This window comes from Somniosus microcephalus, chromosome 4 (genome assembly GCF_052327205.1).
Source record: "Somniosus microcephalus isolate GS21.2 chromosome 4, FLI_Smic_1.0, whole genome shotgun sequence".
Taxonomy (NCBI): Eukaryota; Metazoa; Chordata; class Chondrichthyes; order Squaliformes; family Somniosidae; genus Somniosus; species Somniosus microcephalus.
This window is the reverse complement of record NC_140990.1, coordinates 7,888,615-7,915,298: the sequence shown is the minus strand read 5'-3', so window position 1 is coordinate 7,915,298 and position 26,684 is coordinate 7,888,615.

The window sequence follows — 26,684 nt, the reverse complement described above, 5'->3', positions numbered from 1 at the left end:
AACAAACAGGGTAGAGCCGGTCCCACTGGTGTCCAGCCATGCCCACAATAACCAGCGGGCCAGAAACAGCCCAATCCACCTCACTGACTTGGCCCTGAAGTCAAATCAAGTCTCATCAAAGTCTCATCAAATGACATCCTTTGTGACTGTGACAAAGGTAAACTATCTCTCCTCGTCCTTCCTGACTTGTCTGCAGCCTTTGACACAGTTGACCACTCCATCCTCCTCCAACACCTCTCCACCGTCGTCCAGCTGGGTGGGACTGCATTCGCCTGGTTCCATCCTTATCTATCTAATCGTAGCCACAGAATCACCTGCAATGGCTTCTCTTCCCGCTCCCGCATCGTTACATCTGGTGTCCCCCAAGGATCGATCCTTGGGCCCCTCCTATTTCTCATCTAAATGCTGCCCCTTGGCGACATCATCTGAAAACACAGCGTCAGTTTTCACATGTACACTGACGCCTTGAGGCTAAAGGGATCAAGGGATATGGGGAGAAGGCAGGGACAGGATACTGAATTTGGATGATCAGCCATGATCTCAGTGATTGGCGGAGCAGGCTCGAAGGGCCGAATGGCCTACTCCTGCTCCTATCTTCTATGTTTCTATGACACTCAGCTCGACCTCACCACCACTTCTCTTGACCCCTCCACAGTGTCTAATCTGTCAGACAGCTTGTCCGACATCCAGTTCTGGATGAGCAGAAATGTTCTCCAATTAAATATCGGGCAGACCGACTGGCTCCATCCCTCTCCCTAACATCTGGCTGAGGCTGAACCAGACCGTTCGCAATCTTGGTGTCACATTTGACCCTGAAATGAGCATCTGACCCCATATCCGCAGCATCACTAAGAGCGCCTCCTTCCCCCGGGTAACTGTTAAGTCTGTGTGTCCCAGTTATGCTTATTATAAATCACTGGACACAGACCACAAGAATAACTTTAACAGGTCTTTACTATTCGGAGGTCAGGGCTGAACTGCCCAGCAAATCCCTACACAACACTTATATACCGGTGTGGTCACCACCGGTATTACAGTATACAGCAGCCAAGAGAAAGTAGTACATCTCTTAAGGTAGTTCTCTTAAGGTGGAACAGGTTACATACACCACAATCCTCCCTTTTTAGCTTAACAGTTATATCCCCATTTAACATAACATAATAACATATATATATACAACTTCATGCAAAACAGTTCAAAGATTCAGTCTCTGAGGAGGCCTCCTGATTCGAGTTGGATAACGCCTTTCAGGGTCTCTGATTCTCGTTGCTGGGATGACTCATCTAGTTGGTCTCTTATGGATTGGACATCATCATCAGGTACATTCACTTCTGAGGTAGATGCTTCAGGTTCACTAACTTCTTCCACGGTTGTCTCTGCCGTAACCATGGGTTCGACCCTTGTTCTCGATTCTACCAGTTGGTCAGCATGACGCCGTATTACATTTTCACCAATATCTACCGTGTACATCAGGGGTCCTTGTCTGGCCCGAATTGTTCCAGATTGCCATTTCTCATTTTTATAGTCCCGGGCTAACACTGGTTGTCCTATTTCGAAACTCCAAGTGGTCTTGTTATTTATATGCTGGAACTGTTTGTTTTCAACTTCCCTCGGCACATTTGGTTTTAACAAGTCCAACCTGGACCGCAACCTCCTGTTATAGAACATCATGGCAGGACTTTGGTTTGTCATTGCATGAGTGGCGTTTCGATATGCCAGTAGGAATTTGTCCACCTTGTGTTGTAGTGGAATCTGATCTTCGCTCATGGCCTTTATTGCTTTTTTGAACGTTTGTACAAATCTCTCGGCCAACCCGTTTGTAGCCGGATGATATGGGGCAGAGGTATAATGTTTCACCCCATTCTTCTTCATGAATTTCTGGAATTCTTCTGACACGAACTGCGGTCCGTTGTCTGAACATATTTGTTCTGGCAATCCATTTCTTGCAAATATCGTTCTTAGCACCACGATTGTCTTTTCCGAGGTAGTGGTAGTCATCTTAATCACTTCTGGCCATTGAGAATGTGCGTCCACTGCAATTAAAAACATGGAGTCCATGAATGGACCAGCAAAGTCAATATGTACATGTTGCCATGGGGTTGAAGGCCATTCCCATGGATGCAGCGGTGCAATCGGAGGTGCATTTTGCACTTTTTGGCACCCTGAGCAGCTTTTCGTCAGATTCTCTATCTGTTGGTCGATACCCGGCCACCACACATAAGCCCTAGCAAGGCTTTTCATCTTGACTCCCCCCAGATGACCTTCATGCAGTTCCTTTAGAACTCTCTCTCTTAACTTAGGAGGAATAATCACCCTTGTTCCATACATCAATGTTCCTTGACAGACGGACAGCTGTTCTTGTCTTGCTGAGAATGCCGGTAACAGTGGATCACCATGTGCTGGCCATCCCTTCACTGTCACTTCGTAGACCCGGGACAGTGTCGGGTCATTCCTGGTTTCTCTTTCAATACTTGCATTGGTGACTGGTAAACATTCGATGATGGTCGAGTGAAATAACTCAACAGGGTCAACCGTCGGTTTATCTGGTGACAGAAGGTGCTTCAATAGCCTGTATGTCTTCGCACCCATTGAGCTTAATAAGGTTAGTGCTTTCTCATCATCTGGTACCTTATTTGCTTTACAATAAACTTCCATGCGTTCTACATACGTGGTCCAATCTTCGATATCGCTATCAAAGGTATTAATGTTCCCATGTTTAGGCATCCTTGCAAGTTTTTAAATTTTTCTTTTTCTCAAAATGGTGGCTTCCCGCGCTTGTCGGTCTTTCCCGCGCTCGTCTTCTTCCCCCGCCGACTACAATGGCGGATTCCCGCGTTTGCCTTCTTCCCCCGCTGGCTGCAATGGCGATTGCCGTGCTGCTGCCGTTCTCGCCTCCCCAGCGGTTCTCAATTCCCCGACGCTGCTTTTACTCCCCCGCGGTTCCCGTGGGCATTCACGCTTCCCCTGCTGTTGCGCCTCTCAGCCCCGCATGCAGCCCGGTCCTTTACACTGGCTGCGTTTGAGTTCTCCGCGGCTCTCGTGCCTTAAGCTGCCCCAGTCGCTGCACCTCTCGGCCTCGATTGCAGCCCGGCCCTTTTCACCGGCCGTGGTCGAGTTCTCTGCCCTTTTTCCTCCGTTTTCCCTCCCCCACTCCACAGTCAACGCGGCCGACTTTCTGCTCGTGTCGCTGATCGGCTTACCCACCACCGTGGTAGAAGGGATGATCACTGCCTGTCGCTGATGGAGGGCTTCGTGGTCAGAATTTTTCTTTTTAACCCGGGTTCTCGATGCCTCCCGTGCGATGGTGCTCAGCAGGATGATGAGGGCGGATGCCTCTTCTTGGCGCCCGTTCTGAGGACGAAGCTGCCTTGGATGTAAAACTGCCGCAGGGTAAGATCGGACTCGTCGCCACTGTTAAGTCTGTGTGTCCCAGTTATGCTTATTATAAATCACTGGACACAGACCACAAGAATAACTTTAACAGATCTTTACTATTCGGAGGTCAGGGCTGAACTGCCCAGCAAATCCCTATGGGAGAAAAATCATTTAAGTGTATTTTGTGAATTTTAGTGTGTTAAGAAGTCAATTATTTGAAGTAAGTTTAATTTTTTAAGGGTTTTTTAAACTCTTGGGCAGTTTAAACAGGAAGTAGAATCCGGGTATAAAAGGGGAGGGGCTAGTGCGGTGCACGGAGTGCTTTGTGCATTGAGTGCTGCTGGAGTTTTGCTAAGTGGGAGGTGAGGGTGTGTTTGTTGCTCTGTTTTGTTCCCCACTCCCAGGCTTAGACAGCACTGCGGAGGCGGAGCAGCGAGACGAGTCAACCAAACAGGCCCCACAGACAGTATTCAAGGAGGAGGTTGGTGATCAGCTGGTTGGTTGGTTTTCTTCCTTCTCTTCTCTTTCATACCTTTAAGTTGGTAAGTCCTATTGAATAGTGGTGTGATATTATCATATATATCCGGGCAGGGTCTTCATAACTAATGATAAGAAATTTAATTAATTATATAGAATGGAGCAGGTGATGTGTTACTGTTGCGAGATGTGGGAGCCGGTGAACCCCATTGAGGCTAACGGTGATTACATCTGCGACAAGTGTTTGCTGCTAGAGGAACTCAAGTTCCATGTTATGGAGCTTGAGACCGAGCTTCGGACACTGCGACACATCAGGGAGGGGGAGAAGTTCCTGGACTCTATGTTTCAGGAGATGGTCACACCTATGAAGTTAATTACTGCAGATGTAGTCCGTGGTCAGGGACAGGATGGTGTGACTACGAGTGAGGAAGGTACAGGGATCCAGGATGTAGTGTTGAAGGAGATGCAGCCCTTGTTCTTGTCCAGCAGGATCGAGGTTCTTACTCCCTGTGAGGGCGGGAGCGGGGACTGCAGGGAGGATGAGCAACCTGGCCACAGCACCGTGGTACAGGGGGCCATTCAAGTGGAGGGAGTAAAAAGAAATGTTGTAGTGGTAGGGGATAGTATCATTAGGGGGATAGATAGGGTTCTCTGCAGTCAAGAGCGGGAGTCCCGAAGGCTGTGTTGCCTGCCTGGTGCCAGGGTTAAGGACATCTCTTCTGGGCTGGAAAGAAACTTGCAGTGGGAGGGGGAGGATCCAGTTGTCGTGGTCCATGTTGGTACAAACGACGTAGATAGGACAAGGAAGATGGTTCTGTTAAAGGAGTATGAGCAGCTAGGGGTCAAATTAAAAAACAGAACCTCAAGGGTAATAATCTCTGGGTTATTACCTGAGCCACGAGCGAATTTGGCTAGGCTAAATAAAATTAAAGAGTTAAATGCGTGGCTCAAAGACTGGTGTGGGAGAAATGGGTTTTGCTTCTTGGGACACTGGCACCAGTACTGGGACAGGAGGGAGCTGTTCTGTTGGGACGGACTCCACTTGGCCAGTGCTGGGACTAGAGTCCTGGCGAATCATATAACTAGGGCTGTAGAGAGGGCTTTAAACTAATTAGTGGGGGGGAGGTTTCTAGAGAGCAAATAATAGAAATGACAACAGAGAAGGTCATAGACTTAGGTAGCAGTGGGGGAATTAAAAAACAGAATGTGTCAGGAAGGGACAGAAGGTATGGAGTAAAAAGTAAAGTAATAAAAAGGGAAAAAACAGGAACTAAGTGTTACAAAACATATTTGAAAGTTCTTTATCTGAATGCACGTAGCATTCGTAACAAAATGAATGAGTTAACGGCACAAATAATGACATATGGGTATGATCTTGTGGCCATTACAGAAACATGGCTGCAGGGTGACCATGACTGGGAATTAAACATACCAGGTTATTTAACAATCAGGAAGGACAGGCAGGAAGGGAGAGGAGGTGGGGTGGCTATGTTAATAAAGGAAGGAATCACTATAATACAGAGAAATGATATTGGGTCAAAGGAGCAGGATAGTGAAACAGTTTGGGTGGAGGTAAGGAATAATAAGGGGAAAAAAACACTAGTGGGTGTAGTCTATAGGCCTCTGAACAGTTGCAACTCTGTTGGACGGAGTATTAATCAGGAAATAGTTCAGGCTTGTAATAAGGGAACAGCTATAATTATGGGGGATTTTAATTATCATATTAACTGGACAAATCAAATTGGGCAGAGCAGCCTTGAGGAAGAGTTCATTGAGTGTATTAGGGATGGGTTTCTTGAGCAGTATGTAACTGAACCGACCAGGGGGCAAGCAACCTTAGATCTGGTCCTGTGTAATGAGACGGGATTAATTAAAAATGTCCTAGTAAAGGATCCCCTTGGAATGAGTGACCATAACATGGTTGAATTCCATATTCAATTAGAGGGTGAGAAGGTTGGATCTCAAACAAGCGTGCTGAGCTTGAATAAAGGAGACTATGAAGGTATGAGAGCGGAATTAATTAGAGTGGACTGGGAAAATAGATTAAAGGGTAAGACGGTACATGACCAGTGGTGTACATTTAAGGAGTTATTTTACAACTTCCAAAAAAAATATATTCCACTGAGGAAAAAAGGGTGTAAAAGAAAAGATAGCCATCCGTGGCTAAGTAAAGTAATTAAGGATAGTATCCGACTAAAAACAAGGGCATATAAGGTAGCCAAATCTAGTGGGAGGATGGAAGATTGGGAAGTCTTTAAAAGACAGCAAAAAATAACAAAAAGATTGATTAAGAAAGGGAAGATAGATTATGAAAGTAAATTAGCAAAAAATATAAAAACAGACAGTAAAAGTTTCTATAGTTATATAAAAAGAAAAAGGGTGGCTAAAGTAAATGTTGGTCCCTTAGAGGATGAGACCGGGAAATTAATGGTGGGAAACATGGAGATGGCAAAAACACTGAACAATTATTTTGTATCAGTCTTTACAGTAGAGGACACTAAGAATATCCCAACACTGGACAAACAGGGGGCTCTAGGGGGGGAGGAACTAAATACAATTAAAATCACTAAGGAAGTGGTACTTGGTAAAATAATGGGACTCAAGGCGGATAAATCCCCTGGACCTGATGGCTTGCATCCTAGGGTCTTGAGGGAAGTAGCGGTAGGGATTGTGGATGCATTGGTAATAATTTTCCAAAACTCACTGGACTCAGCAAAGGTCCCGGCAGATTGGAAAACTGCTAATGTAACACCCTTATTTAAAAAGGGTAGTAGGCAGAAGGCTGGAAACTATAGACCTGTTAGCCTAACATCTGTGGTTGGTAAAATGTTAGAGTCCATTATTAAGGAGACAGTAACGGGACATTTGGATAAACATAATTTAATAGGGCAAACTCAGCATGGTTTCATGAAGGGGAAGTCATGTTTAACAAATTTGCTTGAGTTCTTTGAGGAAGTAACATACAGGGTGGATAAAGGGGAACCAGTGGACGTAGTGTATTTAGACTTCCAAAAGGCATTTGACAAGGTGCCACACAAAAGATTATTGCTCAAGATAAAAAATCACGGGATTGGGGGTAATATTCTGGCGTGGGTGGAGGATTGGCTCTCTAACAGAAAGCAGAGAGTTGGGATAAATGGTTCGTTCTCAGATTGGCAACCAGTAACTAGTGGTGTTCCGCAGGGGTCAGTGCTGGGTCCCCAACTCTTTACAATCTATATTAATGATTTGGAGGAGGGGACCGAGTGTAACATATCAAAGTTTGCAGATGATACAAAGATGGGATGGAAAGTAGTGAGTGAGGAGGACATAAAAAACCTGCAAAGGGACATAGACAGGCTAAGTAAGTGGGCAGAGATTTGGCAGATGGAATACAATACTGGAAAGTGTGAGGTTATGCACTTTGGCAGGAAAAATCATAGAGCAAGTTATTATCTTAATGGCAAGAAACTGGAAAGTACTGTAGTACAAAGGGATCTGGGGGTCCTGGTGCACGAAACTCAAAAAGTTAGTATGCAGGTGCAGCAAGTGATTAAGAAGGCCAATGGAATGTTGGCTTTCATTGCTAGGGGGATAGAATATAAAAACAGGGAGGTATTGCTGCAGTTGTACAAGGTATTGGTGAGGCCGCACCTGGAATACTGCATACAGTTTTGGTGTCCATACTTAAGAAAAGACATACTTGCTCTCGAGTCAGTACAAAGAAGGTTCACTCGGTTAATCCCGGGGATGAGGGGGTGGTCATATGAGGAGAGGTTGAGTAGATTGGGACTCTACTCATTGGAGTTCAGAAGAATGAGAGGCGATCTTATTGAAACATATAAGATTGTGAAGGGGCTTGATCGGGTGGATGCGGTGAGGATGTTCCCAATGATGGGTGAAACTAGAACTAGGGGGCATAATCTTAAAATAAGGGGCTGCTCATTCAAAACTGAGATGAGGAGAAACTTCTTCACTCAGAGGGTGGTAGGTTTGTGGAATTTGCTGCCCCAGAAAGCTGTGGAAGCTACATCATTAAATAAATTTAAAACAGAAATAGATAGTTTCCTAGAAGTAAAGGGAATTAAGGGTTACGGGGAGCGGGCAGGAAATTGGACATGAGTCTAGGTTCGGAATGGTCATGGCCCTGTGTGTAGTGGAGTGGGCCCAGGGGCCGTGTAGCCTTGTTCTGCTCCTACTGTGTTCTAATTCTGTTAGATTTCAGGAGATGGTTTTATTCCTGTTCCTGGCTGGGGTGGAGATCGCCTTTACAGAAGGTAAGTACTGTAGAAAATATAGGGACAGAGTGATCTCCTGGAAGAATTTCGATCGCCTAGATGGGTCGGAGAGGAATTTCCCAGATTTTTTTCTCCCAAATTGGCCATTGGGTCTTTATCTGGTTTTTCGCCTCTCCCGGGAGATCACATGGGTTCGGGGGGATGCAGAGTGATAGAAGATTTGAGGTTAGGATCAGATCAGCCATGATCTTATTGAATGGTGGAGCAGGCTCGAGGGGCCGATTGGCCTACTCCTGCTCCTATTTCTTATGTTCTTATGTTCTTATACCGGTGTGGTCACCACCGGTATTACAGTATACAGCAGCCAAGAGAAAGTAGTACATCTCTTAAGGTAGTTCTCTTAAGGTGGAACAGGTTACATACACCACAGTAACATCGCCCATCTCCACCCCCTGCCTCAGCTCATCCACTGCTGAAAGCCTCCCCCGGCCCTTTGTCACCTCTAGACTTGACTATTCCAACACACTCCTGGCTGGCCTCCCACATTCCAGCCCACGTCACCTTGAGCTCATTCAAAACTGCCCGTGCTGTGGCCCCGCCCACTCACCCTACTCCGCATGCTCTGCCTGCCGCCACACTGTGCATGTGCGGCAGGACCCCGGCTCCCGAGGATGAGCCGGTACTGTGCCTGCGCACAGACCCCACATTCTGAGTTGGCCCGGGCAACCGCGAGAGTCCGGATCACCGGCGGAAAGTGAGTTTTATCAGGGTTTTTTATATATAGCGGAGAGAAGCGCGGCGGGGAGATAAATAAAAGAAAATACAAACCGCACCTTCCCAGCGTCCTCCCGGCACCGAGCGGAGCGGATTGAGCGGCCGCAGCCCCTTGTCTTCTGCAGGGAGCCGGACTGGGGCACGTCATCAACTCCACGGCGGTGACTGACGGGAGCTCCAACCAATAGGGAGAGAGGGGGCGGAGCTCGGAGGACTGTGGTGGCGGCGGGTTCTCCAACCCATCGGGGTGTCCGAGGGTCGGGACTTCCGCCGCCTGCTTCTCCCGCTGCTGAGACAAGTGGAATGCAGCAGAGGGTGCTCTTCTGAGTTTGGGGCTCAGGCCTGTTAGTGGAGCAGTGCAGAGGGAACTTTACTCTGCACTGGGCTTTACTCCCTCAGCACTGCACTGGAGGGGCAGCACAGAGTTTTAGACTCGAGTCTCTGGAGTGGGACTTCAACCCACAACCTTCTGACTCAGAGGAGAGAGTGCTGCCGCCTGAGCCACGGCTGACACTCTATCTAACCTGTGCTGTACCTTCCCTGGCAGTGTTTGATGGGACAGTGTAGAGGGAGCTTTACTCTGTATCTAACCCGTGCTGTACCTGCACTGGGAGTGTTTGATGGGACAGTGCAGAGGGAACTTTACTCTGTATCTAACCTGTGCTGCACCTGCCCCGGGAGTGTTTGATGGGACAGTGTAGAGGGAGATTTACTCTGTATCTAACCCATGCTGTACCTGCCCTGGGAGTGTGTGATGGGACAGTGTAGAGGGAACTTTACTCTGTATCTAACCCGTGCTGTACCTGCCCTGGGAGTGTTTGATGGGACAGTGTAGAGGGAGCTTTACTCTGTATCTAACCCGTGCTCTACCTGCACTGGGAGTGTTTGACGGGACATTGTAGAGGGACCTTTACTCTGTATCTAACCCGTGCTGTACCTGCCCTGGGAGTGGTTCATGGGACAGTGTAGAGGGAGTATTACTCTGTATCTAACCCATGTTGTACCTGCCCTGGGAGCGTTTGATGGGACAGTGTAGAGGGAGCTTTACTCTGTATCTAACCCATGCTGTACCTGCCCTGGGAGTGTTTGATGGGACAGTGTAGAGGGAGATTTACTCTGTAGCTAACCCGTGCTGTACCTGCCCTGGGAGTGTATGATGGGACAGTGTAGAGGGAACTTTACTCTGTATCTAACCTGTGCTGCACCTGCCCCGGGAGTGTTTGATGGGACAGTGTAGAGGGAGATTTACTCTGTATCTAACCCATGCTGTACCTGCCCTGGGAGTGTGTGATGGGACAGTGTAGAGGGAACTTTACTCTGTATCTAACCCGTGCTGTACCTGCCCTGGGAGTGTTTGATGGGACAGTGTAGAGGGAGCTTTACTCTGTATCTAACCCGTGCTCTACCTGCACTGGGAGTGTTTGACGGGACATTGTAGAGGGACCTTTACTCTGTATCTAACCCGTGCTGTACCTGCCCTGGGAGTGGTTCATGGGACAGTGTAGAGGGAGTATTACTCTGTATCTAACCCATGTTGTACCTGCCCTGGGAGCGTTTGATGGGACAGTGTAGAGGGAGCTTTACTCTGTATCTAACCCATGCTGTACCTGCCCTGGGAGTGTTTGATGGGACAGTGTAGAGGGAGATTTACTCTGTAGCTAACCCGTGCTGTACCTGCCCTGGGAGTGTATGATGGGACAGTGTAGAGGGAGCTTTACTCCGTATCTAACCTATGCTGTACCTGCCCTGACGAGCAAATTTGGCTAGGGTGGCGCAAAGTCTGGTGTGGGAGAAATGGCTTTTGCTTCTTGGGACACTGGCACCAGTACTGGGACAGGAGAGAGCTGTTCCGTTGGGACTGACTTCACTTGGCCAGTGCTGGGACTAGAATCCTGGCGAATCGAATAACTAGGGCTGTAGAGAGGGCTTTAAACTAATTAGTCGGGGGGGAGGATTCAAGAGAGTGAAAAATAAAAATGTCAGCGGAGAAGGCAATACAGCAGGGTAGCAGTGGGAGAATTAAAAACCAGAGCGTGTCAGGAAGGGACAGAATATATAAAGATAAAGTAGTAAAGGGGGTAAAAGCAGGAATAAATTGTCACAAAACATATTTAAACGTTCTTTATCTGAATGCACGCAGCATTCGTAACAAAATAGACGAGTTGACGGTACAAATAACTACACATGGGTATGATCTGGTGGCCATTACGGAGACATGGCTACAGGGTGGGACTACCATGACTGGGAACTAAACATCCAGGGGTATTTGACTATTAGGAAGGACAGACAGGAAAGACAAGGAGATGGGGTGGCTGTGTTAATAAAGGATGGAATCACTGCAATAGTGAGAAATTATATTGGGTCAAAGGATCAGGATAGTGAAACGGTTTGGGTGGAAATAAGGAATAATAAGGGGGAAAAGTCACTAGTGGGCGTAGTCTATAGGCCTCCTAACAGTTGCAACTCTATTGGTCGGAGTATAAATCAGGAAATAGTTGGGGCTTGTAATAAGGGAACAGCTATAATCATGGGAGATTTTAACTTTCATATTGACTGGACAAATCAAATTGGGCAGGGCAGCCTTGAGGAAGAGTTCATAGAGTGCATTAGGGACGGGTTCCTTGAGCAGTATGTTACTGAACCAACCAGCGGGCAGGCAATCTTAGATCTGGTCCTGTGTAATCAGACAGGATTAATAAAAAATGTCCTAGTAAAGGATCCCCTTGGAATGAGTGCCCATAACATGGTTGAATTCCAAATTCAGTTGGAGGGTGAGAGAGTTGGATCTCAAACCAGCGTACTAAGCTTAAATAAAGGAGACTATGAAGGTATGAGAGCAGAGTTGACTAAAGTGGACTGGGAAAATAGAATAAGGTGTAAGACGGTGCATGAGCAGTGGTGTACATTCAAGGAGATATTTCACAACTTTCAAGAAAAATATATTCCACTGAAGAAAAAGGGGCGCAAAAGAAAAGACAGCCATCCGTGGCGAAGTAAAGTAATAAAGGATAGTATCCGACTGGAAACAAGGGCATGTAAAGTAGCCAAATCTAGTGGGAGGATAGAAGATTGGGAAGCATTTAAAAGCCAGCAAAGAATAACTAAAAGATTAATTAAGAAAGGGAAGATAGATTATGAAAGTAAACTAGCAGAAAATATAAAAACAGATAGCAAGAGTTTCCACAGTTATATAAAAAGAAAAAGGGTGGCTAAAGTGAATGTTGGTCCCTTAGAGGACAAGTCCGGGAAATTAGTAGTGGGGAACATGGAGATGGCAAAAACGCTGAACAAATATTTTGTATCATTCTTTACAGTAGAGGACACTAAAAATATCCCAACACTGGACAAACAGGGGGCTATAGGGGGGGGAGGAGCTAAACACGATTAAAATCACTAAGGAGATGGTACTCGGTAAGATAATGGGACTTAAGGTGGATAAATCCCCTGGACCTGATGGCTTACATCCTAGGGTCTTGACAGAGGTAGCGGTGGGGATTGCGGATGCATTGGTGGTAATTTTCCAAAACTCCTTGGATTCAGGCAAGGTCCCAGCAGATTGGAAAACTGCTAATGTAACGACCTTATTTAAAAAGGGAGGTTGACAAAAGGCTGAAAACTATTGACCAGTTAGCCTAACATCTGTGGTTGATAAAATGTTGGAGTCCATTATTAAGGAAGCAGTAACAGGACATTTGGATAAGCATAATTTAATCAGACAGAGTCAGCATGGTTTTATAAAGGGGAAGTCATGTTTGACAAATTTGCTCGAATTCTTTGAGGATGTAACAAACAGGGTGGATAAAGGGGAACCAGTGGATGTGGTGTATTTGGACTTCCAAAAGGCATTTGACAAGGTGCCACACAAAAGTTCACTGCACAAGATAAAAAATCACGGGATTGGGGGTAATATACTGGCATGGGTGGAAGATTGGCTACCTAACAGAAAACAGAGAGTTGGGATAAATGATTCATTCTCGGGTTGGCAATCAGTAACTAGTCGTGTTCCGCAGGGGTCAGTGCTGAGACCCCAACTCTTTACAATCTATATTAATGATTTGGAGGAGGGGACCGAGTGTAACATATCCAAGTTTGCCGACGATACAAAGATGGGAGGGAAAGCAGTGAGTGAGGAGGACATAAAAAACCTGCAAAAGGACATAGACAGGCTAAGTAAGTGGGCAGAGATTTGGCAGATGGAATACAATACTGGAAAGTGTGAGGTTATGCACTTTGGCAGGAAAAATCATAGAGCAAGTTATTATCTTAATGGCAAGAAACTGGAAAGTACTGCAGTACAAAGGGATCTGGGGGTCCTGGTGCAAGAAACTCAAAAACTGAGATGAGGAGAAACTTCTTCACTCAGAGGGTAGTAAATCTATGGAATTTGCTACTTCAGAGAGCTATGGAAGCTGCGACATTAAATAAATTTAAAACGGAGATAGACAGTTTTCTAGCAGATAAGGGAATTAGGGGTTACGGGGAGAGGGCAGGGAAGTGGATGTGAGTCTAGATTCGGATCAGCCATTATCCTATTGCATGGCGGAGCAGGCCCGAGGGGCCGTATGGCCTACTCCTGCTCCTACTTCTGATGTTCTTATGTTCTTATTTGTCAAACATGATTTCCCTTTCATAAAACCATGCTGATTCTGCTTGACTATATTATGATTTTCTAAATGCCCTGCTATCACTTCCTTAATGGGACAAGTTAAGAAACAAAAGATGACACTAAATGAAGTGTAAATGGAAAGGACAGCTGCCATGTGTGAGAGAGGAAAAATGAAAGAAAGAGATCGGGGCCGAGGTTATGGTCTGAAATTGTTGAACTCGATGTTGAGTCCAGAAGGCTGTAAAGTGCCTAATCGAAAGATGAGGTGCTGTTCCTCGAGCTTACATTGAGCTTCATTGGAACAGTGTAAGAGGGCGAGGACAGAGAGGTCAGAGTGGGAGTAGAGCGGAGAATTAGTGACAAGTGACCGGAAGCTCGGGGTCACCCTTACCGACTGAACGGAGGTGATCTGCAAAGCGGTCGCCCAATCTGCGGTTGGTCTCCCCAATGTAGAGGAGAATTAAAGTGACAGACTAATCTAATTGAATTTTTTGATGCAGTAACAGGGAGGATTGATGAAGGGAATACAATGGATGTTGTCCACATGGATTTTCGGAAGGCGTTTGACAAAGTACCACATAGAAGGCTGGTTAACAAAATTGAGGCTCATGGAATAGGTGGGTCAGTGGCAGCTTGGATAAGGAATTGGCTTAAGGACAGAAAACAGCGAGTTGTGGTAAATGGCTGTTTTTCAAACTGGAGGATTGTAGACAGTGGTGTTCCCCAAGGGTCAGTGCTGGGGCCACTGGAGGATTGTAGACAGTGGTGTTCCCCAAGGGTCAGTGCTGGGACCACTGCTTTTTTTGATAAATATAAATGACCTGGATATTGGAATACAAAGTAGAATTTCTAAATTTGCTGATGACACCAAACTTGGGGGTGCGGCAAACAGTGAGGATGATACCAATCGACTGCAACAGGACATAGAAAGGCTAGCAGAATGGGCAGACAAGTGGCAGATGGAATTTAATACAGAGAAGTGTGAGGTGATGCATTTGGGCAGAAGGAACAGGGAGAGGCAATATACACTTAATGGCACAGTTTTAAAGAGTGTGCAAGGACAGAGGGACCTGGGAGTTAATGTGCATAGGCCCCTGAAGGTGTCCGGGACATATTGAGAGTGGTTAGCAAAGCATATGGGATATTGGGTTTCATAAATAGAGGTATTGAGTACAAAAGTAGAGAAGTTATGCTGAACCATTATAAAGCGCTGGTTAGGCCGCAACTGGAGTATTGCATCCAGTTCTGGTCACCACACTTTAGGAAGGATGTGAAGGCACTTGAGAGGGTGCAGAGAGAGATTTACCAGAATGGTTCCGGGGATGGGGGATCTTAGCTACAAGGACAGGTTGGCGGTTTTAGCAGGCTTAAAAGTGGATAAATCCCGAGGCCCGGACGAGATGTATCCCAGGCTGCAGTGTGAGGCAAGGGAGGAGATTGCAGGGGCTCTGACACAAATTTTCAGAACCTCTCTGGCCACAGGGGAGGTGCCAGAGGACTGGAGGACAGCTAACATAGTACCATTATTCAACAAGGGTAGTAGGGATCAACCAGGGAATTACTGGCCAGTGAGCCGAACATCAGTGGTCGGGAAATTATTGGAAAAATTCTGAGGGACAGAGTTAGTCTCCACTTGGAGAGGCAAGGATTAATCAAGGATAGTCAGCATGGCTTTGTCAGGGGGCGATCATGTCTAACCAATTTGATTGAATTTTTCGAGGGGGTGACTAGGTGTGTGGATGAGGGTAGTGCAGTTGATGTAGTCTACATGGACTTCAGTAAGGCTTTTGACAAAGTCCCACATGGGAGATTGGTCAAGAAGGTAAGAACCCATGGGATCCAGGGCAATTTGGCACATTGGATCCAAAATGGGCTCAGTGGCAGGAGGTAGAAGGTGATGGTTGAACGTTGTTTTTGTGACTGGAAGCCTGTGTCCAGTGGTGTATTGCAGGGGTTGGTGCTGGGTCCTTTGCTGTTTGTAGTGTACATTAATGATTTAGATATCAATGTAGGAGGTATGATCAGTAAGTTCACAGATGACATGAAAATTGGTGGAGTGGTAAATAGCGAGGAGGGAAGCCTCAGGCTACAGGACAATATAGACGGGTTGGTCAGATGGGCAGAACAGTGGCAAATGGAATTTATCCCTGAAAAGTGTGAGGTGATGCATTTTGGGAGGACTAACAAGGCAAGGGAATACACAATGAATGGTAGGACCCTAGGAAGGACAGAGGATCAGAGGGACCTTGGTGTGCATGTACATAGATCCCTGAAGGCAGCAGGACAGGTAGATAAGGTGGTTAAAAAGGCTTATGGGATACTTGTCTTCATTAGCTGAGGCATAGAATATAAGAGCAGGGAGGTTATGATGGAGCTGTACAAAATGCTAGTTAGGCCACAGCTGGAATACTGTGTGCAGTTCTGGTCGCCATACTATAGGAAGGATGTGATTGCATTGGAGAGGGTGCAGAGGAGATTCACCAGGATGTTACCTGGGCTGGAGCGCTTCAGCTATGAAGAGAGACTGGACAGGCTGGGGTTGTTTTTGTTAGAGCAGAGAAGGCTGAGGGAGGACCTGATTGAGGTGTACAAAATTATGAGGGGCATAGATAGGGTAGATAGAAAGGAACTTTTCCCCTTAGTAGAGGGGTCAATAACCAGGGGGCATAGTTTCAAGGTAAGGGGCAGGAGGTTTAGAGGGGATTTGAGGAAAAACTTTTTCACCCAGAGGGTGGTTGGAATCTGGAACTCACTGCCTGAAAGGGTGGTAGAGGCAGGAGCCCTCACAACATTCAAGGAGCATTTAGATGAGCACTTGAAACACCATAGCATACAAGGCTAGGGACCAAGTGCTGGAAAATGGGATTAGAATAGACAGGGCTTGATGGCCGGCGTGGATGCGATGGGCCGAAGGGCCTCTTTCTGTGCTGTATAAATCTATGACTCTAACTCTGAGCCGAAGTTCCTCGAGTTGCAGACACTTCTGGTCGCCACACTTTAGGAAGGATGTGAAGGCCCTTGAGAGGGTGCAGAGGAGATTTACCAGAATGGTTCCGGGGATGGGGGATCTTAGCTACAAGGACAGGTTGGAGAAGCTGGATTTGTTTTCATTAGGGCAAAGGAGGTTGAGCTGTGATTTGACAGAGGTGTACAGGATTATGACGGGTTTTGATAGGTAGACGGTGAAAGGCTGTTCCCACTAGTTGATGGTACAAGGACCGGGGGAAACAGATTTAAGGTTTTGGGCAAGAAATTCAGGGGGGATGTCAGGGAAAACTTTTTACGCAGCGGGTGGTGAGGACCTGGAACTCGCTGGCGACAGAAGTGATGGAAGCGGAGACACTCAATGTTTTCAAGGGGAGACTGGATAGGCACTTGGGGGAAATAAACTTGCAGGGCTACGGGGATAGAGCGGGGGAATGGGACTGACTGGATTGCTCTACAGAGAGCCGGCACGGATTCGATGGGCCGAATGGCCTCATTCTGTGCCTCTATGACTCTATGTGGTTGCTGTGGATCACACTGGAGTCCACCAGCTCCCACATGCTACAGCTGCAACACATCACCTGCCCTGCCATCTCTATTGTATTTTATTTAACTAATTAGGTTTCCAAGTTTTGAAATACCCAATTGTCTATTAATAGTTTTTAATCTAGGTAATAACCTTGTTTAATTTATTACATTTAGCTATATGCTTTAGGTCTTTACTGTAACTTAGCCCACAGTCCTAATTAAACCCGAGTTGTTTATATTTTTTCACGTATCAAGCAGCACCTCTTACCCCCACCTCATCGAATTCGCTCACTCACCCAATTCCCGAGTTAAGCACTCTGTAGAAGCAGTACTCCGTAGAACTGGACTCCGTGCTACTTACCTCCCAAACATTTCTCCTTCCACACTCAAAAGGCCGATGAATTTCAGGTCCTGATGAATGGAGTGACTCTCTGAGATCTTGATGTGAAGTTTGGTTTGAGTTTCCCCGTCTGTCAATCCTGCCCTTCTCACAGCCGGTGAAAGGAGTTTCCAAAAGCCATCACTGAGAGTCCAGGACAGAAATTGACAACATTCTCCCCCAGCAACAATTCTCTTGTCCTCACCCAATCACGTTCCCTTAGCAACAAGGTATTGAAACTTCTTTTATACATTATAGCAAAATATTACACACAGGTGTCTTCAACCAATCTCGCTCCCCCAGCAACAACTCCCCGGTCCTCACAGGATACTAGTTTGGCAACATAAAATGAGATGGAACCTTCCAGAACTTTGGGCACTTTTTAATGGTTAATTACAAAACGGGCAGTTTTGCAGCTACCAATTACTGTAACTCATCAATACTCACAATTCTGATTCATCGACCTTGCATCATAGAATAGTAGAATTACATTAATACATCCAAAGGGCTTCCAGCAAATAGTTTGCAGAAGGCTGCACCACTGAATAAATGTGAAATATTTAGTGTTTCCCACATTCAATAACTGTGAATTTTATTTTGCCTCATTTGAACACATTAATCTGACTGGCTGAAGGGCACTGATGTAATTTGATTGGAGGCCTTCTATCAATTATCTTGCCTACCCTCAATCTGGCAAGAAACTACTTAAAAATGTCAACTATTCCTCAATTCAATTAATGTCAAGCACAATGGTTTTAATGGGAACAGACACAAACAGTTAATTCCTGCCCCTTGCCCACCACAACAGCACTTAGACATACTATGGGGAATCCTCATGGGACAAAGATGGAAGCTTTGTGAATTTAACACAAAATGAGGGCAGCTAATGTTGTAAAGCCTAAGGGGGAATTACAGTTTGTGTCCCGAGCTGAGCCGCCCCCTCTTAAGCTGACTTTGTTTTGTCTTGTTTCTTATTTACAAGTTCACTTCTTACAAGACATTCTTTAATTCTTTATGTTGCTGCTTTAAGCGAAATAATTTTCACCCTAACAGATATGTACTTGAAGTGCCGTAACCTACAAGGCTACGGACCAAGTGCTGGAAAGTGGGATTAGGGAGGATAGCTCTTTGTCGGCCGGCACGGACAAGATGGGCCGAATGGCCTCCTTCTGTGCTGTGAATTTCTATGATTCTGTGATTCATTGATCATCCCATTCCCAAGTTGACTCTGTGTTAACTCTGGCTAAAGAGTTGGTGCAGGAGGGAGGGTTTTAGTTTCCTGGATCACTGGGTCTGCTTCTGGGGAAAGTGGGACTTGTACAAGTTGGACGGGTTGCACCTGAACCAGAACGGGACAAATATCCTTGCAGGGAGGTTTGCTAGCACTGTTGGGGGGGGGGTGTTTAAGCTAACTTGGCAGGGGGATGGGATACAGAGTGGAGCGATAATAGGGGGTGATGTACAGCCAAATATAGAGGAAAAAACAAGTCAGCTTGGAAGGCAGAACAAATGTGTAACGGCACAAGGGAGTAGGGCAAGGCTGGATGGCATTTATTTTAATGCAAGGAGTCATAGAGTTAGAGTCATAGAGTTATACAGCACAGAAAGAGGCCCTTTGGCCCATCGTGTCTGCGCCGTCCATCAAGCCCTGTCCAATCTAATCCCACTTTCCAGCACTTGGTCCGTAGCCTTGTATGCAATGGCATTTCAACTGCTCATCCAAATGCTTCTTGAATGTTGTGAGGGTTCTTGCCTCTACCATCCTTTCAGGCAGTGAGTTCCAGACTCCAACCACCCTCTGGGTGAAAAAGTTCCTCCTCAAATCCCCTCTAAACCTCCTGCCCCTTACCTTGAATCTATGCCCCCTTGTTATTGACCCCCCTACTAAGGGGAAAAGTTCCTCTTTATCTACCCTATCTGTGCCCCTCATCATTTTGTACACCTCAATCAGGTCCCCCCTCAGCCTTCTTTGCTCCAAGGAAAACAACCCCAGCCTGTTTAGCCTTTCTTCATAGCTGAGGCGCTCCATCCCAGGTAACATCCTGGTGAATCTTCTCTGCACCCTCTCCAAAGCAATCACATCCTTCCTATACTGAGGCGACCAGAACTGCACACAGTACTCCAGCTGTGGCCTTACCAGCGTTTTGTACAGCTCCATCATAACCTCCCTGCTCTTATATTCTATGCCTTGGCTAATGAAGGCAAGTATCCCATATGCCTTTTTAACCACCTTATCTACCTGTTCCGCTGCCTTCAGGGATCTGTGTACATGTACACCAAGGTCCCTCTGACCCTTTGTACTTCCTAGGGTCCTACCACTCATTGTGTATTCCCTTGCCTTATTTGTCCGTCCAAAATGCATCACCTCGCACTTTTCAGGGTTAAATTCCATTTGCCACTTTTCTGCCCATCTGACCAACCCGTTTATATCGTCCTGTACCCTGAGGCTTTCCCCCTCGCAATTTACCACCCCACCAATTTTCGTGTCATCTGCGAACTTACTGATCATACCTTTCACATTCTCATCCAAATCATTTATGTAGATCACAAACAGCAAGGGACCCAGCACCGATCCCTGAGGTACCCCACTGGACACAGGCTTCCAGTCACAAAAGCAACCTTCGACCATCACCCTCTGCCTCCTGCCACTCAGCCAGTTTAGGATCCAACGTGCCAAGGCACCCTGGATCCCATGGGCTCTTACCTTCTTGACCAGTCTCCTATGCGGACTTTGTCAAAAGCCTTACTGAAGTCCATGTATACCACATCCACAGCATTTCCCTCATCCGCACACCTAGTCACCACCTCGAAAAATTCAATCAGATTGGTCAGACATGATTTACCCTTGACAAAAGCCAGCGCCAGGGACCCGGGTTCGAATCCGGCCTCGGGTGACTGTCTGTGTGGAGTTTGCACATTCTCCCCGTGTTTGCGTGGGTTTTCTCCGGGTGCTCCGGTTTTCTCCCACAGTCCAAAGATGTGCGGGTTAGGTTGATTGGCTATGATAAATTGACCCTTCGTGTTAGGGGGATTAAATACATGGGGTTACGGGGATAGGGTGGGATATGTGTTGGTGTAGGGGTTACGGGAATCGGGTGGGATATGTGTCGGTGCAGGCTCGATGGGCCGAAATGGCCTCCATCTGCACTGTGGGGTTTCTGTGATTCTGTGTGTGAAAGCCATGCTGACTATCCCCGATTAATCCTTGCCTCTCCAAGTGGAGACTAATTTTGTCCCTCAGAATTTTTTCCAATAATTTCCCTACCACAGATGTTAGGCTCACTGGCCTGTAATTCCCTGGTTTATCCCTGCTACCCTTCTTGAATAATGGTACTACGTTAGCTGTTCTCCAGTCCTCTGGCACATCCCCTGTGGCCAGAGAGGTTCTGAAAATTTGTGTCAGAGCCCCTGCAATCTCCTCCTTTGCCTCATACAGCAGCCTGGGATACATCTCGTCCGGGCCTGGGGATTTATCCACTTTTTGGCCTGCTAAAACCGCTAGTACCTCCTCCCTCTCGATGCTAATATGTTCAAGTATATCACAGTCCCCTTGCCCGATTTCTATGTCTACATCGTCTTTCTCCATAGTGAACACAGATGCAAAAAATTCATTTAAAACCCCGCCTACATCATCTGGCTCTACACACAGATTGCCACTTTGGTCCCTAATGGGCCCTACCCTTTCCCTGGTTATCCTCTTGCCCTTAATATACTTATAAAACATCTTAGGATTTTACTTTATTTTGCTCGCCAGTGTTATTTCATGGCCCCTCCTCGCTCTCCTAATTTCTTTTTTAAGTATGCCCCTGCACTTTTTATACTCCTCTAGGGCTTCCTCCGTCTTTAGTCTTTTGTAACTGCCAAAAGCCCCCCTTTTTTTCCTAATGCATTTTTGTATATCCCTTGTCATCCAAGGTTCCCTTTGCTTGTTGGTCCCACCCTTGACCTTTATGGGAACATGTTGGCGTTGTACTCTCTCTATTTCCCTTCTGAAAGTCTCCCACTGCTTTGATGTGGATTTTCCTATAAGTAGCTGCTCCCAGTCATAGAGTCAAAGAGTCATAGAGTAATACAGCACGGATAGAGGCCCTTCGGCCCATCGTGTCCGCGCCAGCCATCAAGCCCTGTCTAATCTAATCCCATATTCCAGCATTCGGCCTGTAGCCTTGTATGCTATGGCATTTCAAGTGCTCATCCAAATGCTTCTTAAATGTTGTGAGGGTTTCTGCCTCCACAACCCTTTCAGGCAGTGAGTTCCAGACTCCAACCACCCTCTGGGTGAAAAAGTTCTTTCTCAAATCCCCTCTAAACCTCCCGCCCTTTACCTTGAATCTATGCCCCCTAGTTATTGACCCCTCTACTAAGGGAAAAAGCTCCTCAGCATCCATCCTATCTATGCCCCTCATAATTTTGTACACCTCAATCATGTCCCCCCTCAGCCTCCTCTGCTCCAAGGAAAACAAACCCAATCTGCCCAGTCTCTCTTCATAGCTGAAGCACTCCAGCCCTGGTAACATCCTGGTGAACCTCCTCTGCACCCTCTTTAATGCGATCACATTCTTCCTGTAGTGTGGTGACCAGAACTGCACACAGTATTCCAGCTGTGGCCTAACCAGTGTTTTATACAGCTCCATCATAACCTCCTTGCTCTTATATTCAATGCCTCGGCTAATGAAGGCAAGTATCCCATATGCCTTTTTTACCACCTTATCCACCTGTTCCGCCACCTTCAGGGATCTGTGTACTTGCACACCCAGATCCCTCTGACCCTCCGTCTTGCCTAGGGTCTTTCCATTCATTGTGTATTCCCTTGCCTTGTTAGTCCCCCCAAAGTGCATCACCTTGCACTTTTCCGGGTTAAATTCCATTTGCCACTCTTCCGCCGATCTGACCAACCCATCTATATCGTCCTGCAGACTGAGGCTACCCTCCTCGCTATTTACCACCCTACCAATTTTTGTATCATCCGCGAACTTACTGATCATACCCTTTACATTCATATCCAAGTCATTAATGTAGACCACAAACAGCAAGGGACCCAGCACCGATCCCTGTGGTACCCCACTGGCCACAGGCTTCCAGTCACAAAAACAACCTTCGACCATCACCCTCTGCCTTCTGCCACTAAGCCAGTTTTGTATCCAATGTGCCAAGGCACCCTGGATTCCATGGGCTCTTACCTTCTTGACCAGTCTCCTGTGCGGGACTTTATCGAAGGCCTTACTGAAATCCATGTATACCACATCCACTGCGTTACCCTCATCCACACACCTAGTCACCCCCTCAAAAAATTCAATCAAATTAGTCAGACATGATCTTCCCTTGACAAAGCCATGTTGACTATCCCTGATTAATCCTTGCCTCTCCAAGTGGAGACAAATTTTGTCCCTCAGGATTTTTTCCAGTAATTTTCCTACCACTGATGTTAGGCTCACTGGCCTGTACTTCCCCGGTTTTTCCCTACTACCCTTCTTGAATAATGGTACTACATTAGCGGTTCTCCAGTCCTCTGGCACATCCCCTGTGGCCAGAGAGGTCCTGAATATATGTGTTAGAGCCCCCGCAATCTCCTCCTTTGCCTCACACAGCAGCCTGGGATACATTTCATCCGGGCCTGGGGATTTATCCATTTTTAGGCCAGCTAAAACCGCCAATACCTCCTCCCTCTCGATGTTAATATGTTCGAGCATATCACAGTCCCCCCGCCCTATTTCTATGTCTACATCGTCCTTCTCCATAGTGAAAACAGATGCAAAAAATTCATTTAGAACCCCTCCTACATCTTCCGGCTCCACACACAGATTGCCACTTTTGTCCCTAATGGGCCCTATTTTTTCCCTAGTTATCCTCTTACCCTTAATATACTTATAAAACATCTTTGGATTTTCCTTTATTTTGCTTGCCAGTGTTATTTCATGGCCCCTCCTTGATCTCCTAATTTCTTTTTTAAGTATCCCCCTGCACTTTTTGTACTCCTCTAGGGCTTCCTCCGTCTTTAGCCTTCTGTATCTACCAAAAGCCCTCCTTTTTTTCCTAATCCATTCTCGTATATCCCCTGACATCCACGGTTCCCTGTGGTTTTTGGAACCACTCTTGACCTTTACGGGAACATGTTGCCATTGTATGATCTCAATCTCCCTTCTGAAAGCCTCCCATTGCTCCGATGCGGATTTTCCTACAAGTAGCTGATCCCAGTCCATTTCGGCCAGATCCTGCCTTATCCTATTAAAATCGGCCTTCCCCCAATTTAGAACCTTTATTTCCGGCCCATCCCTGTCCTTTTCCATGACCACCTTAAATCTTACCATATTATGGTCACTATCACCAAAGTGCTCACCTACTAGCACTTTTTCCACTTGGCCGGCCACATTCCCTAGAATTAGGTCCAGTACCGCCCCCTCTCTTGTAGGACTTTCTACATGCTGGCTCAAAAAGCTCTCCTGGATGCACTTTTAAGAATTCTGCACCCTCTGTGCCTTTCACACTCTGACTATCCCAGTTTATATTGGGGAAGTTGAAATCCCCCATTATTATTACCCTGTTATTTGCACATTTCTCTGAGATTTGCCTACATATCTGTTCCTCTCTCTCCCCCTGACTGTTTGGAGGCCTATAGTACACTCCCAGCAAAGTGCTTGCCCCCTTTTTGTTTTTAAGTTCTACCCATATGGCCTCATTAGAGGAACCCGCTAATATATCATCCCTCCTTACAGCAGTAATTGACTACTTAATTAATATTGCAACACCCCCTCCCCTTTTACACCCCCCTCTGTCTCGCCTGAAGATTCTATACCCCGGAATATTGAGCTGCCAGTCCTGACCCTCCCTCAACCATGTCTCCGTGATAGCAACAATATCGTACTCCCATGTGTTCAACAACAACTTCAGTTCATCCACCTTATTTGCAAGACTCCTTGCATTAAAATAAATGCCTTCCAGCCTTGCCATATTCCCTTTTGCCTTCACATATTTGCTCTGCCTTCCCAGCTGACTTGTTTTTTCCTCCGTATTTGGCTGTAAATCACCCCCTACTATAGCTCCACTCTGTATCCCATCCCCCTGCCAAGTTAGTTTAAACCCCCCCCCCCAACAGTGCTAGCAAACCTCCCTGCAAGGATATTGGTCCCCCTCTGGTTCAGGTATAAACCGTCCGACTTGTGCAAGTCCCACCTTTCCCAGAAGCAGACCCAGTGATCCAGGAAACTAAAGCCCTCCCTCCTGCACCATCCCTTTAGCCACGCATTCATCTGTTCTATCTTCCTATTCCTATACTCACTAGCACGTGGCACCGGGAGTAATCCAGATATTACAACCTTTGAGGTCCTGCTCTTTAATCTTCTACCTAGCTCCCTAAATTCTTGCTGCAGGACCTCATCCCTCATTTTACCTATGTCGTTGGTATCAATGTGGATCACGACCTCTGGCTGTTCGCCCTCCCCCTCCAGAATGCCCTGCAGCCGCTCAGTGACATCCTTGACCCTGGCACCAGGGAGGCAACAAGCCATCCTGGATTCACGTCTATGGCCACAGAAACGCCTATCTGTTCCCCTTACTATAGAATCCCCTAACGCTATTGCTCTCCCACTCTTTCCTCCCTTCCTGGGCAGCAGGAGCACCCCCAGTGCCAGGAAGTTGGCTGCTGCTGCCTTCCCCTGGTAAGTCCTCCCCCCCAACAGTATCCAAAGTGGTATACCTGGTTGAAAGGGGGATGGCCACAGGGGTCCCCTGCACTACCTGCCTGCTTCTATTGTTCCACCTGGTGGTCACCCATTTCCCTTCTGCCTGTGCAGCCCTACCCTGCGGTGTGACCAACTCACTGTACGAGTAATTCGCGACCCTCTCAGCATCGTGAATGCTCCACAACCCATCCACCCGCAGCTCCAGCGCCCCAAGATGGCCCGTTAGTAGCTGCAGCTGGATGCATTTCTGGCACACGTGTTGGTCAGGGACACTGGCAGCGTCCCTGAATTCCCACATAGAGCAAGAGGAGCATATCACGGGGCTGGGCTCTACTGGCATGACCTACCCCTTTAATCAAGTTAAATTAAATTAATTCAATACCACCAGTAAAGTAAGCCTTACCTGGTCTCTGGAGCCCTTTGTAGGCCCGCTCTACCGCTGAAGCACCCGCCGAAGCTCTGAGGCCTTGCCTCACCTGACTCCCTGACTCACCCAACTCTCAGCACTCTGTTGAAACCGCACTCAGTGCAAAATTGCACTTCAAAGCCTGTTTTTATAGGCCCTGAAACAAAGACTTGCTGAGCCCAGCTACAGGAGAACCAGGTTAACCAGATTACTCCAGTTTCCCTTGTTAACTGCCTTCAGCTGCTCTGAGTTGTAGGAATTGTTTATCCCTTCTTAACCCTGCTTAAAGCTGGGAAATTTAGATTTTAAACAGTAAACAGTACACAGTAAATGTGAAACAAACAAAAGTTTGATTTCAGCAACCAGTTAAGACTCCCTGACTCCCTGAGTCTTGCGAATAAGGTGGATGAACTGAAGGTGTTGATGAACACATGGGAGTATGATATTGTTGCTATCACGGAGACATGGTTGAGGGAGGGGCAAGACTGGCAGCTCAATATTCCGGGGTATAGAATCTTCAGGTGAGACGGGGGGGGGGGGCGGTAAAAGAGGAGGGGGTGTCGCAATATTAATTAAGGAGTCAATTACTGCTGAAAGGAGGGATGATATATTAACAGGTTCCTCTGAGGCCATATGGGTAGAACTTAAAAACAAAAAGGGGGCAAGCACTTTGCAGGGAGTGTACTATAGGCCCCCAAACAGTCAGGGGGAGATAGAGGAACAAATATGTAGGCAAATCTCAGAGAAATGTGCAAATAATAGGGTAATAATAGTGGGGGATTTCAACTTCCCCAATATTAACTGAGATAGTCAGAGTGTGAAAGGCTTAGAGGGTGCAGAATTCTTAAAAGTGCATCCAGGAGAGCTTTTTGAGCCAGCATGTAGAAAGTCCTACAAGAGAGGGGGCAGTACTGGACCTAATTCGAGGGAATGTGGCCGGGCAAGTGGTAGAAGTGTTAGTAGGTGAGCACTTTGGTGACAGTGGCCATAATTCGGTGAGATTTAAGGTAGTCATGGAAAACGACAGAGATGGACCGGAAATAAAGGTTCTAAATTGGGGGAAGGCCGATTTTAATATGACAAGGCAGGATCTGGCCAAAGTGGACTGGGATCAGCTACTTGTAGGAAAATCCACATCGGAGCAATGGGAGTCTTTCAGAAAGGAAATTGAGAGAGTACAATGGCAACATGTTCCTGTAAAGGTCAAGGGTGGGACCAATAAGCCCAGGGAACCTTGGATGTCAAGGGATATACGAGA